This window comes from Schistocerca serialis, chromosome 6 (assembly GCF_023864345.2).
Source record: "Schistocerca serialis cubense isolate TAMUIC-IGC-003099 chromosome 6, iqSchSeri2.2, whole genome shotgun sequence".
Classification (NCBI taxonomy): Eukaryota; Metazoa; Arthropoda; class Insecta; order Orthoptera; family Acrididae; genus Schistocerca; species Schistocerca serialis.
Window position 1 is genome coordinate 223558019 of NC_064643.1, and position 11503 is coordinate 223569521.

Here is an 11503-nt window from a genome sequence, read left to right on the forward strand (position 1 = left end):
TTATGGGACTTAACTGCTAATGTCATCAGTCCCTAAGCTTACACACTACTTAGCCTAAATTATCCTAAGGACAAACACACACACCCATGCCCGAGGGAGGACTCGAACCTCCGCCGGGACCAGTCGCACAGCCCATGTCTGCAGCGCCCAGACCGCTCGGCTAATCCCGGTCTGCTATTCCGTGTAGCTTCCTTCACAAACGAGTAACATTTTTCCCAGAATGGTCATAACAAATCTAAGTCTTCCATTCATCTTCCCTATTACTGGTTTTACGAGCACGCCGAATTTCGGATTCCTACTTAGTATTATTGCTACATAATTACACAGTGTGGCGCCCTCTTGTGTGTTCACCAATAATCCGATAGTTGGACGCTATCTGGTTGGTTGGTTGGTTTGGGGAAGGAGACCAGACAGCGTGGTCATCGGTCTCATCGGATTATGGAAGGATTGGGAAGGAAGTCGGCCGTGCCCTTTCAGAGGAACCATCCCGGCATTTGCCTGGAGTGATTTAGGGAAATCACGGAAAACCTAAATCAGGATGGCCAGACGCGGGATTGAACCGTCGTCCTCCCGAATGCGAGTCCAGTGTCTAACCACTGCGCCACCCCGCTCGGTAGGACGCTATCTGGTTCTTTGCCTTCGTTGCGGGCAATATCTTATATAATTATCTATATTTGTAGAGAGCTGCCATTCAGTACACCTAGTGCAAATGTTGTACTTTCTTCACTTTCTTTCGGTCGTCCGACAATACTTTGCTGCACACAACAATATCGTTACCGAACAGTCTTTCACTGTTGCTCATCTTGTTTGATAAATAGTGTATGTACATTGAAAACATTAAGAATATCGCTACTAGAGGTCGGATACAAGGTGTCAAAACTATTGCTCAAGAGAGTAGAAGAACAGGTAGAAAGTACAGTTGGCGACTACCAAGCGGGATTCAGGAAGGGAAGAGATTGTGCAGAACAGATATTTATCCTGAAGCAACTGATAGAACATAGGGCCCCAAAAACAAAAAGACAGTAATAACCTTCGTGGACTTCACAAAGGCATGTGACTCCATCGACAGACACTCTCTTGTTAGGATCCTGAAGAACAGAGGACTTGATGGAACTACACAAGAACTCATAAAAGAAATTCTGACAGACACAAAAGCAAGCGTGAGATTCAGAGGAGCACTGCCAGAAGAATTTGAGGTCAAGACTGGTGTTAAACAGGGAAATGGATTGTCACCATTGTTGTTCAATACAGCACTGGACGAAGTGATCAGGCAGTGGAGAGTAATAAACGAGGAAATGGGAATACCAAAGACCCATGTGGGGGACAAAAAGGACAACAGGGCTCAAGTGGACTGCCTGGACTCTGCAGATGACATAGCAATAGGAAGTGAGACGGAAGAAGACGCAAAGACACAACTCGACAACTTAAGTAAGGTAGCCAGAAAGGTGGGACTGAGGATCGCCTATAACAAGAAAAAGACATTAAACACCACTGCAGACTGGGAAACACCGGAAGGCACTGTGCAAATGGTGGACAAATTTAAATACCTGGAAGAATTTATAACAGGAAGGAACAGGAGCAAGGAGGGAATAACAGAGAGGATAAAGAAGATGAGGTCAGCCTTCTGCATGACGAGAGAGATATGCAATAAAAAGAATATATCCACAGAGGCAAACTTAAGCCACTACAAGGCAACAGTGAAGAATGCAGTATTATATGTTGCTGAGACAATGACACTAGGAAGAAATGGGGCAGAACAACTAGATAAAGAAGAGAGAAAAATACTGATAAAAATACTAGGTCCCAAAAGAGGTGGAGAGAGGTGGATGCGAAGACCTAGGGAAGAATTGTACCGAAGACCTAGAGAAGAATTGTACCGGAACATGAGAAAAATAGCCGGGGAAATCAGACTCAAAAGGGCAAGGTTTGCTGGGCATGTAGTTACGATGAGTATGGACAGAATGATGAAGAGAGTGTGGGAAACTACAGGGAGGACAAGGGGAAAGACAGGAACCAAGTGGGTTGTTGAACTTTGGAAGGACTGGTTGGAATTGGGGATCAAGGTCGAAGGAAAGGATAATTGGAGGAACAAATATACACCGACAAATATGCCGGAGATCAGTGACAGAGAAGAACTGAGGAAAAGATTAGAATGTCACCCGTGGAGCGGCCAGGAGAAACGGAAAGTGACGATCTCGGAAGAAGAGTGGGAGAGAAGAAGAGAAAGAATGAAGAGGTTCTGGGAGAAGAGGAGGAAAATGCAGTCCACAAAGGGGCTACCCGTGGTCCTACAGAGGCCGTAACACAAGAAGAAGAAAACATTAAAAGGTCCTTCTCCGCTTCATGGGGCAACCACAATGCTACTTTCGTTTCTATGGATTCCATATCGATCTCTCTCTCCGGTAGAAATTATTGTATCTACATTTCCACTTCAGTGCTTGGCTGGGGTATAAACTGGGATTCTTTCTTTTCGTTTTCATGTCAACATAATTTCCTTTCTGCACTCTCCGACCGTCGTCATTAATCCCTACACGAACAGCATGTCGCTCTTCTGCAGAGGCCGAGCGCCACCAGAGAGCGGCAGAACGCAGCCGCCTGCTCGGGCACGTCACCGCCGCGCCCCCGCGGCCGCGACTGCAGTCACTCCCTCCCCCCCCCGCCCGTCCGCCCCCACCTCCTACGCCCCCCACCGCCGGCCCGGCCGCGATTCGGTAATTGCCGGCTGCGGCCGCTGAGCGCTATTTACGGTCGGCGTGCCGCCTCAGGTATTTGCTCATAATTGAATTTATCGCCTTGTTAGCAGAGGGACCGCAGTTCGCTTCCCCGCGCAGCCACCGATCCCGGCTTTAATTGCGCCGCCTGCTCCGGAGGCAAAGGCCAAAGCGGCAATTAGGCGCGGAAGCGTCGCGACGCCGGGCGCCCGCTACCGTCTCATGGAGCCGTCTCCTTATGCACACGGCCCCACGCGCAGGTACGCGATTTACCGCCAAAGCCGTCCGTCCTCACACGGGACGAGGTAGCTGACATTGACGTGAACCCGGACGGGTAATTCAACGCGCACGAGACACAGCGACCGCGTCACGTGGGACGTGCTGGTTAACGTGATTTGCGAGTGCAGCGCTCTCCACCGACAGCAGTCGGCTGCATCTGACTCGCGAATGTCACAGTTTGTTTATGAAAATCGACGAGCGTTAAATTCCTACGCCACCTCTGTTAAAATGCACATTTTCCCCTTGTCCACATACTAGTAATGTTGGTTGGTTGGTTTGGGGAAGGAGACCAGACAGCGTGGTCATCGGTCTCATCGGATTAGGGAAGGATTGGGAAGGAAGTCGGCCGTGCCCTTTCAGAGGAACCATCCCGGCATTTGCCTGGAGTGATTTAGGGAAATCACGGAAAACCTAAATCAGGATGGCCGGACGCGTAGTAATGTTGTCCCGTCTGTACTATACACAAATAAAATTTCAATGTTCATGAATATTTATTGTTATTATTATTATTAGTTCTTTCCTTTCTCAGACGTTATGTCTGGTTAAAAATGGAAAGTGACGCGGACCTTAATCAAGCGTGACTTCCTTTTAACTGTACGGTATTTGTTACATTGCATTTAGGAACTTTCGGGTAATTGAACATGTATCAATAATTACAGAGTTCTGTAGTTGCATATATACGTTTGGATGTAGCTGCATTGCGTTGATGTACTGGTGAATACTGTGATATGACTCCTGTAGTCGGTAGTATAATTGGTATAATGTCAACTTTATCCTGATGCCACATCTCCTGGACTCCCTCAGCCAGTTGGATGTATTTTTCAATTTTTTTCTCCTGTTTTCTTCTGTATATTTGTTGTGTTGGGTATGGATATTTCGATTAGGTGTTAATTTCTTCTTTTTATTGGTGAGTATAATGTCAGGTTTGTTATGTGGTGTTGTTTTCTCTGTTATAATGGTTCCGTTCCAGTATAATTTGTATTCATCATTCTCTAGTACATTTTGTGGTGCATACTTGTATGTGGGAACGTGTTGTTTTATTAATTTATGTTGTATGGCAAGTTGTTGATGTATAATTTTTGCTAGATTGTCATGTCTCCTGGTGTATTCTGTATTTGCTAGTATTGTACATCCGCTTCTGACGTGATCTACTGTTTCTATTTTTTGTTTACAAAGTCTGCATTTAGTATTAATTATATTTTATATTTCTAATTATATTTTAATATTATTATTATTCTTTCTTTCTTTCTTTTCTCAGAGGTTATGTCTGGTCAAAAATGGAAAGTGACGTGGACCTTGATCAACTGTGACTTCCTTTTAACTGTACGGAATCTGTTATATTGCATTTAGGAACTTTCGGGTGATTGAACATGTATCAATAATTACGGATTTCTGTAGTTGTATATATAAGTTTGGATGTAGCTGTATTGCATTGATGTACTGGTGGATATTGTGTGGTATGACTCCTGTAGTTGATAGTATAATTGGTATAATGTCAACTTTATCCTGATGCCACATGTCCTTGACTTCCTCATCCAGTTGGATGTATTTTTCAATTTTTTCTCCGGTTTTCTTTTGTGTATTTGTTGTATTGGGTATGGATATTTCGATTAGTTGTGTTAATTTCTTCTTTTTATTGGTGAGTATGATGTCAGGTTTGTTATGTGGTGTTGTTTTATCTGTTATAATGGTTCTGTTCCAGTATAATTTGTATTCATCATTCTCCAGTATATTTTGTGGTGCACACTTGTATGTGGGGACGTGTTGTTTTATAAGTTTATGTTGTAAGGCAACCTGCTGATGTATTATTTTTGCTACATTGTCATGTCTTCTGGGGTATTCTGTATTTGCTAGTATTGTACATCCGCTTGTGATGTGATCTACTGTTTCTATTTATTGTTTGCAAAGTCTGCATTTATCTGTTGTGGTATTGGGATCTTTAATAATATGCTTGCTGCAATATCTGGTGTTTATTGTCTCACTGTATATATTTCCTTTCCTTAGCCATGTGTTGGATGCGTCTTGATCGATGTGTGGCTGTGTTAGATGATACGGGTGCTTGCCATGTAGTGTTTTCTTTTTCCAATTTACTTTCTTCGTATCTGTTGATGTTATGTGGTCTAGAGGGTTGTAGAAGTGGTTATGAAATTGCAGTGGTGTAGCCGATGTATTATTATTATTATTATTATTATTATTATTATTATTATTATTAACTGTGGGTATAATGGCTACACTTGGGAACGATGACTCTCTGGAGTACTTACTTATTTGAATTTTCTGCCACCAGTCACTTTTATTGGCTTTATGTTTAATTTAATATAATGTAATCCGTTTCGAGCATGTTATGCCCACCTCCAGGCATTTATCCATACAGATAATTTTTACTCAAAAACAATTTATCTTAAAGTAAATTAACATAAAACTTTTTTTGTTACTGCTTGCTGTTGCAGTGACTACTGGGGTATGTGAAGGGAGTGGGGGCACTTAGAGTAACTTCGTCATTCAGGTAACGCTTGTATGTTGTTGTATGGCCATGTTGCTGCGTAAAGATCAAACTGTACATCGGAAGATCGAAAGTTCAAACCCAGTGGAGAAGTTTCTTATTGCGACATAAAATTACACAACCGCGACTCAGGCCCACTACCTAACTTATGAGAACCGTAATGTGAAGGATCTGTCTGCGATCGAAACGTATTGGATTTTCTCAACATTCCATCATTTTACACAACACGAGAACCCTATTCCGCTATCTTGGATTTCTATACATCCCAAGTGGGTTGCTTCCTACATTTTGGATTTATTTTTCTCGATGGAAATCTGGTACAGCACAGTGATGCAAGTTTTCCCTGTCCTTCGAAATCTGAGAACAATCTAGACTGTCTGTGTGGTGTATACTGACAACTTGTGTTTGATTTAAACAGCTGTAACAAAAGAAGTAGCACAGAACATACCTATGTCACCATGTTGGTTCATTCTGTAACTCATGTGTAAGAGGAGGAGAAACAATGTCCCACCACAATAGCAACTGAATGTCTGGGAGAAATTAAATCCAATCCCAGGAGTGTGGTTTGATCATTCACTTGCTGATCATTGTCCTTTCTGCACATAATCACCTCGCTCGCTAGATCGCTCACTGTGGAAATGCTGACCGTAGGTTTTTGTCTGATACCATCTCAAAATCGGTCTAGGATTGAAAATTTGCTAGTCCGCAGCCATTGAGCACACCACAACACACCTACTTAAGAGAACTCGCTGATAACAAGACATGATAACTCTCATATTATGTATGTGGCTCACATCAAGCGAACCTAGGTTATTGTAAAATGTTAAGCTTCCCTCTGTGAGGATATGACGCTCATGTTTACGCAAATGTATCCTCATGAAACAGTTTAATTTGCTGTCAGTTGTGTGGCTTCAGTTGAGCTGTTTAGCGTACTTCTAAGATGCTACAGATTCAATTCAATCCTCGAACGCATACAAGGAACGGATGATACCCATAAGATCATGCAAATTTAAAACAAATAATGTTGCACAATGGATAAAGTGTGCCCTTGATGCCATCCCTGAAGGAAGAGTATTCTTTGATACCCTTACAGCAAATATGTTCCTCATTCACAAAACATAACTGTTTCTGCCCACCGCAGAATCTCACTGACCAATTGAAGGAGACCTTGCGAGCTCTCACCAACACTCTGACCAACAATAATATTAGAAGCAACTTTAACAATTTCTTACACTCGCAAATTTTTTCATGGTCAACCGATAATGGCGTGGCTTTGGAGAGAAAACAGAAAATTTGACCCACTACATCACAGATTTCCAGCTGTGACCAACGAAAAGCGTCACATGTAGGCACGTTTGGGAAAATCGTGTCTTTTACCAAAATAACTACTGTGAGCCAATCACAGAACCCCTTAGTCAGGTTTAAATGAACATTCCCACAAGACAAGGGAGGACCCAACAGCTGATCCCATGGTCTGAAGGTCTGTATCTTTACCAGGCCTTGAGATCTTATCTAGCCAAAAAGGATTCCTTTTAGCGTCTTGGACAAAACAGTTTTTATGGAACGCAGTCCACTTTTTTATGCTCCTGCTGTGCAAATGCAGGAGACTACTATTTCTCTGTTCTATATATTTTCAGAGATAGCTTTCAGCACCAAACAGTTTTATGACGCACCAGTCATATGGCTTTCATCACCAAACAATTTTATGACACACCGGGTAACTTCTTTGTCATGAGACAGTTAAAGAAAGCCTCCGAGGCTGCACAAACAACAGGTCTTCTCCACGGAATTAAAAGAAAAGGAGAAGAAGAAGTGATTATCAGGGCAATCATTGGCAGTGGTGAATGCAGTTTCCATGCAGCGCTAAAAATTTAAATGTACTAACTGTGGGATCTGCATATTACGTCACAAAAGTAAGTTAGGTGACTGTATGGACATAAAATGCCACGTAACAGTGTGCCACTAACCAAGAGGTAAAGTCTTTGTGATGACAGATACATAAGAATGGAAGTGACTGAAATGGAAATGTTGGAAGTAAAAATTTTGGTGTCTGTGTTCTAATTTTCACCTCTAAGTTGAATCAAAAGATATTTATATAATCGAGCGTAATTAGTTCCAAATGTTCACTTTTATGATATTGTATCCTGATAAGTGCAAGGCGATTTCAAAAAGTAAGTTACACATTATTATGGCAGGCAAAGTAAATTTTATTGAATGCTGCACTACAAAGGGTCGGAGATACATGACACTATTATTCAACATAGTCACAATGTCTTTGCAAACAATGGTCAGAACGTCCTACCAACTGTTCAGGAGGAGGAGACTGGTGTTTAATGTCCTATCGACAATGAGGTCATTAGAGACCAAGGACAAGCTCGAATTAGGGAAGGATGGAGATGGAAAGCGACCCTGCCCTTTTGGCATCTGCCATAAGTGATTTAGGGAAATCGCGGGAAACCTAAATGAGGGTGTCTGGAGGGGGTTTTTAACTATCGTACACACAGATGCGAGTCCAGTGTGCCAACAACTGCACTACCACGCTCGGTAAATCGTTCAGTTCATCAGTGATCGAAATCCACTCCTTTGTCTCACAGCCATTTGAGAACCACTGTGTAAACATCCTCGTAGTCGTCGATAGGACATTAACTACTCATCTTCGTCTTTCTCTCGTCTCTAGTCTTGCTGTAATCGTTACAAAGTCAGACGTTAGTCGATCTCCTAAAATGCCGATTTAGTTAGGTGGCATTTAGACTTAAGTATGAAATCTAACAAAAATAGAAACGAAAAGGACATTAATTTGGTTATAATTAGAAACAGAAATTGACTACAGACTATTACTGAAGTGCCTCGAAATTCTAACTTTCCCGTCCCTGTACATATGTTCCATCATACACACATCAAAAAAAGTTTTGCATCACCTTGGTTCCGAGATTTCCGGAACCTGTACAGAAAATTGGAATAGAGATCAACATAAACATCATTTCTGCCCCTTTTATTGCTCATGAAAACCACACAATACATGTTGTACAACCATACAGCGAGACCTTCGGAGGTGGTGGTCCAGATTGCTGTACATAGTAGCACGTCCTCTTGCATTGATGCATGCTTGTATTCGTCATGGCATACTATCCGCATGTTCATCAAGGCACCGTTGGTCCAGATTGTCCCACTCCTCAACGGCGATTCGCCGTAGATCCCTCATAGTGGATGGTGGGTCATGTTGTCCATAAACACCCCTTTCCAACCTGTCCCAGGCAGGTGCGATAGGGTTCATGTCTAGAGAACATGCTGGCCACTCTAGTCGAGCGATGTCGTTATGCTGAAGGAACTCATTCATAATATGTGCACCTTGGGGACGCGAATTGTCGTCCCGGAAGACGAATGCCTTGCCAATATGCTGCCGATATGGTTGTACTGTTGATCGGAGAATGGCACTCACGTATCGTACAGCCGTTGTGGCGATTTCCATGACCACATGCGGCGTACGCTGGCTCCACATAATGCCACCCAAAAACAGCAGTGAACCCCCACCTTGCTGCAATCGCCGGACAACGTGTCTAAGCCGTTCAACCTGACCGAGTTGCCTCCAAAAACGTCTCCGACGATTGTCTGGTTGAAGGCATCTGCGACACTCATCGGTGAAGAGAACATGATGCCAATCCTGAGCGATCCATTCGGCATGTTGCTGGGTCCATCTGTACCGCACTGTATGATGTTATGGTTGCAAAGATGGACCGCGCCATGGCAGCACCCCTATAGAGGGGGTTTTGGCCATGGACGTCGGTAGTGAAGTTGCGCAACACGCATCCTATTGCCCACAGTTTGAGTCGTAACACGACGTCCTGTAGCTGCACTAAACGCATTATTCAACAGGCTGTCACAGTTCAAAAAACGGTTCAAATGGCTCTGAGCACTATGGGACTTAACATCTGAGGTCATCAGTCCCCAAGAACTTAGAACTACTTAAACCTAACTAACCTAAGGACATCACACACATCCATGTCCGAGGCAGGATTCGAACCTGCAACCGTAGCGGTCGCGCGATTCCAGACTGAAGCGCCTAGGACCGCTCGGCCACAACGGCCGGCTTGCTCGGTGGAAAAGCTGGACTTTCCCATAAGCATCATTCGCGTCTGTGTGGCCTTGTTAGGACTGTTGACACCATTTCACTATAGCTAGATGCGACATTGCATTTGGTACATATATATTCAGAATTAAAGGGTGGTTTTGCATCTAATTCTGTTGTTTTGTCTTCAAGATACGTACTATCGCCGCTTCTTACTTCAACTTTGCAGCAAGTTTGCCAGTTGCTGCTCTGTGATTCTCCAGTTATCCATACCGCAGTAGAACTGTCGCTGCAGCAAAACCAGAAAATGTGTTTTCTTCTGACAATGCATCACTCTTGCTGCGCAGTGGTCCTAGTGCTGGATGACACGAGTAATTTATTTTTTGAAGTGCCCTCGTATTACACAAAGAAGCTTAGCAAGCTATACCCACATTTTAATCTATAATTCGTAAAAACGAGTCCCACAGACAGAACACATCGCGTTGTTCCCAAATTCAGTCTACACTTGCGTCTACATTTGTACTTTGAAAAAAACTGTACCGCGTTTTGCAGAGGGTACTTCTTTTAACGCTATCATTCCACTATATATACCAATCACTTTAAGAGTCTTTTATTTGAACATATATGAGGATATTGCTGCTGAGGACCTGTGGAGGAGCAAACACATCATAGGAATACATGACCTGGCCAAGACCAAGACATTCGCTGTATAATATGCAAATAGATTTGGTTGGGGTTGTTTGGGGGAGGAGGTCAGACTGTGCGGTCATCGGTCTCATCAGATTAGGGAAGGACGGGGTAGGAAGTCGTCCATGCCCTCTCAAAGGAACCATCCCGGCATTTGCCTGGAGTGATTTAGGGAAATCACGGAAAACCTCAATCAGAATGGCCGGACGAGGGATTGAACTGTCGTCCTCCCGAATATGAGTTTAGTGTGCTAGCCACTGCACCACCTCGCTCGGTAATTTGGTCTTCATAACAAGTACTATCTGACAAAGCCGGTGTTGCCCAGGCATTCATTTTGCCAATTTTCTATTAGAAACGGAAACCAAAAGTGAAATGTATGTCTAGTGTAATATCGAAAAAATTTCATTTTCATGTATTCGTGAAAACACGACCGAACGTAAAAATGTATAAGCACTACTGCTCCGCGTGTCCGCAACGCGATTTTGTAAACGTCTCCATGGCAACGCCTCTTCATAGCTCTGAAGACGTCTATTGTTTTCACCTACATTTTATATTTCGCAATTGAAAGCTTGCGTGGGGGCTTAATTAAATAAAATGAAAATACTTTTTAAATTTTTAGTAGCTGTTTGTCCGATTACGCTGTGTCTCGTAAACGGTTGGCCCTGACTAGTATTATTACGCAATCTGACTGCATAGAACAACGACAAAGAATGAAATGAAAATTTTCGTTAACAGAATTAATTAATTAAGTCCCCAGCAACTATAAAACCTACGAAACCAAAACACAAGTGTAACTGTTCTGTGTGTGGAAGTATGACTCAACGTACACATCTGGCACGGTTCTTCTTCAATAAGACAAGAAATTTCAAACACCATTTATACTGACGTAATTAAAAAATAGAAATACTATAATTGCGTAAGGAAAGCAGAATTACACTCTAATACAAGAACACAAGCCAGATGCTTTGTTGACTGAACCTGTAATGCTGCATTATTTAAGACATTGAGCACTGCCTGTGGAGGCGGCTGAATAATACTCTTTGGCGCAATCTCTGGCGCTGTGGCTCAGTGTAGCCACCTTTCATATGCCCTTCCTCCACGGGCCAGAATTTGATGGTATTTTTGCCAGCACTGGTGGTGAAAATACCACCAAATTCGTCCACAAAAATACAGACAAAAATAAAAGATAATATTAATGCCTAAATATCACATAATTAGTTAAAATTTTGGCTTTGCACTGACCTTTCAATAACCTAA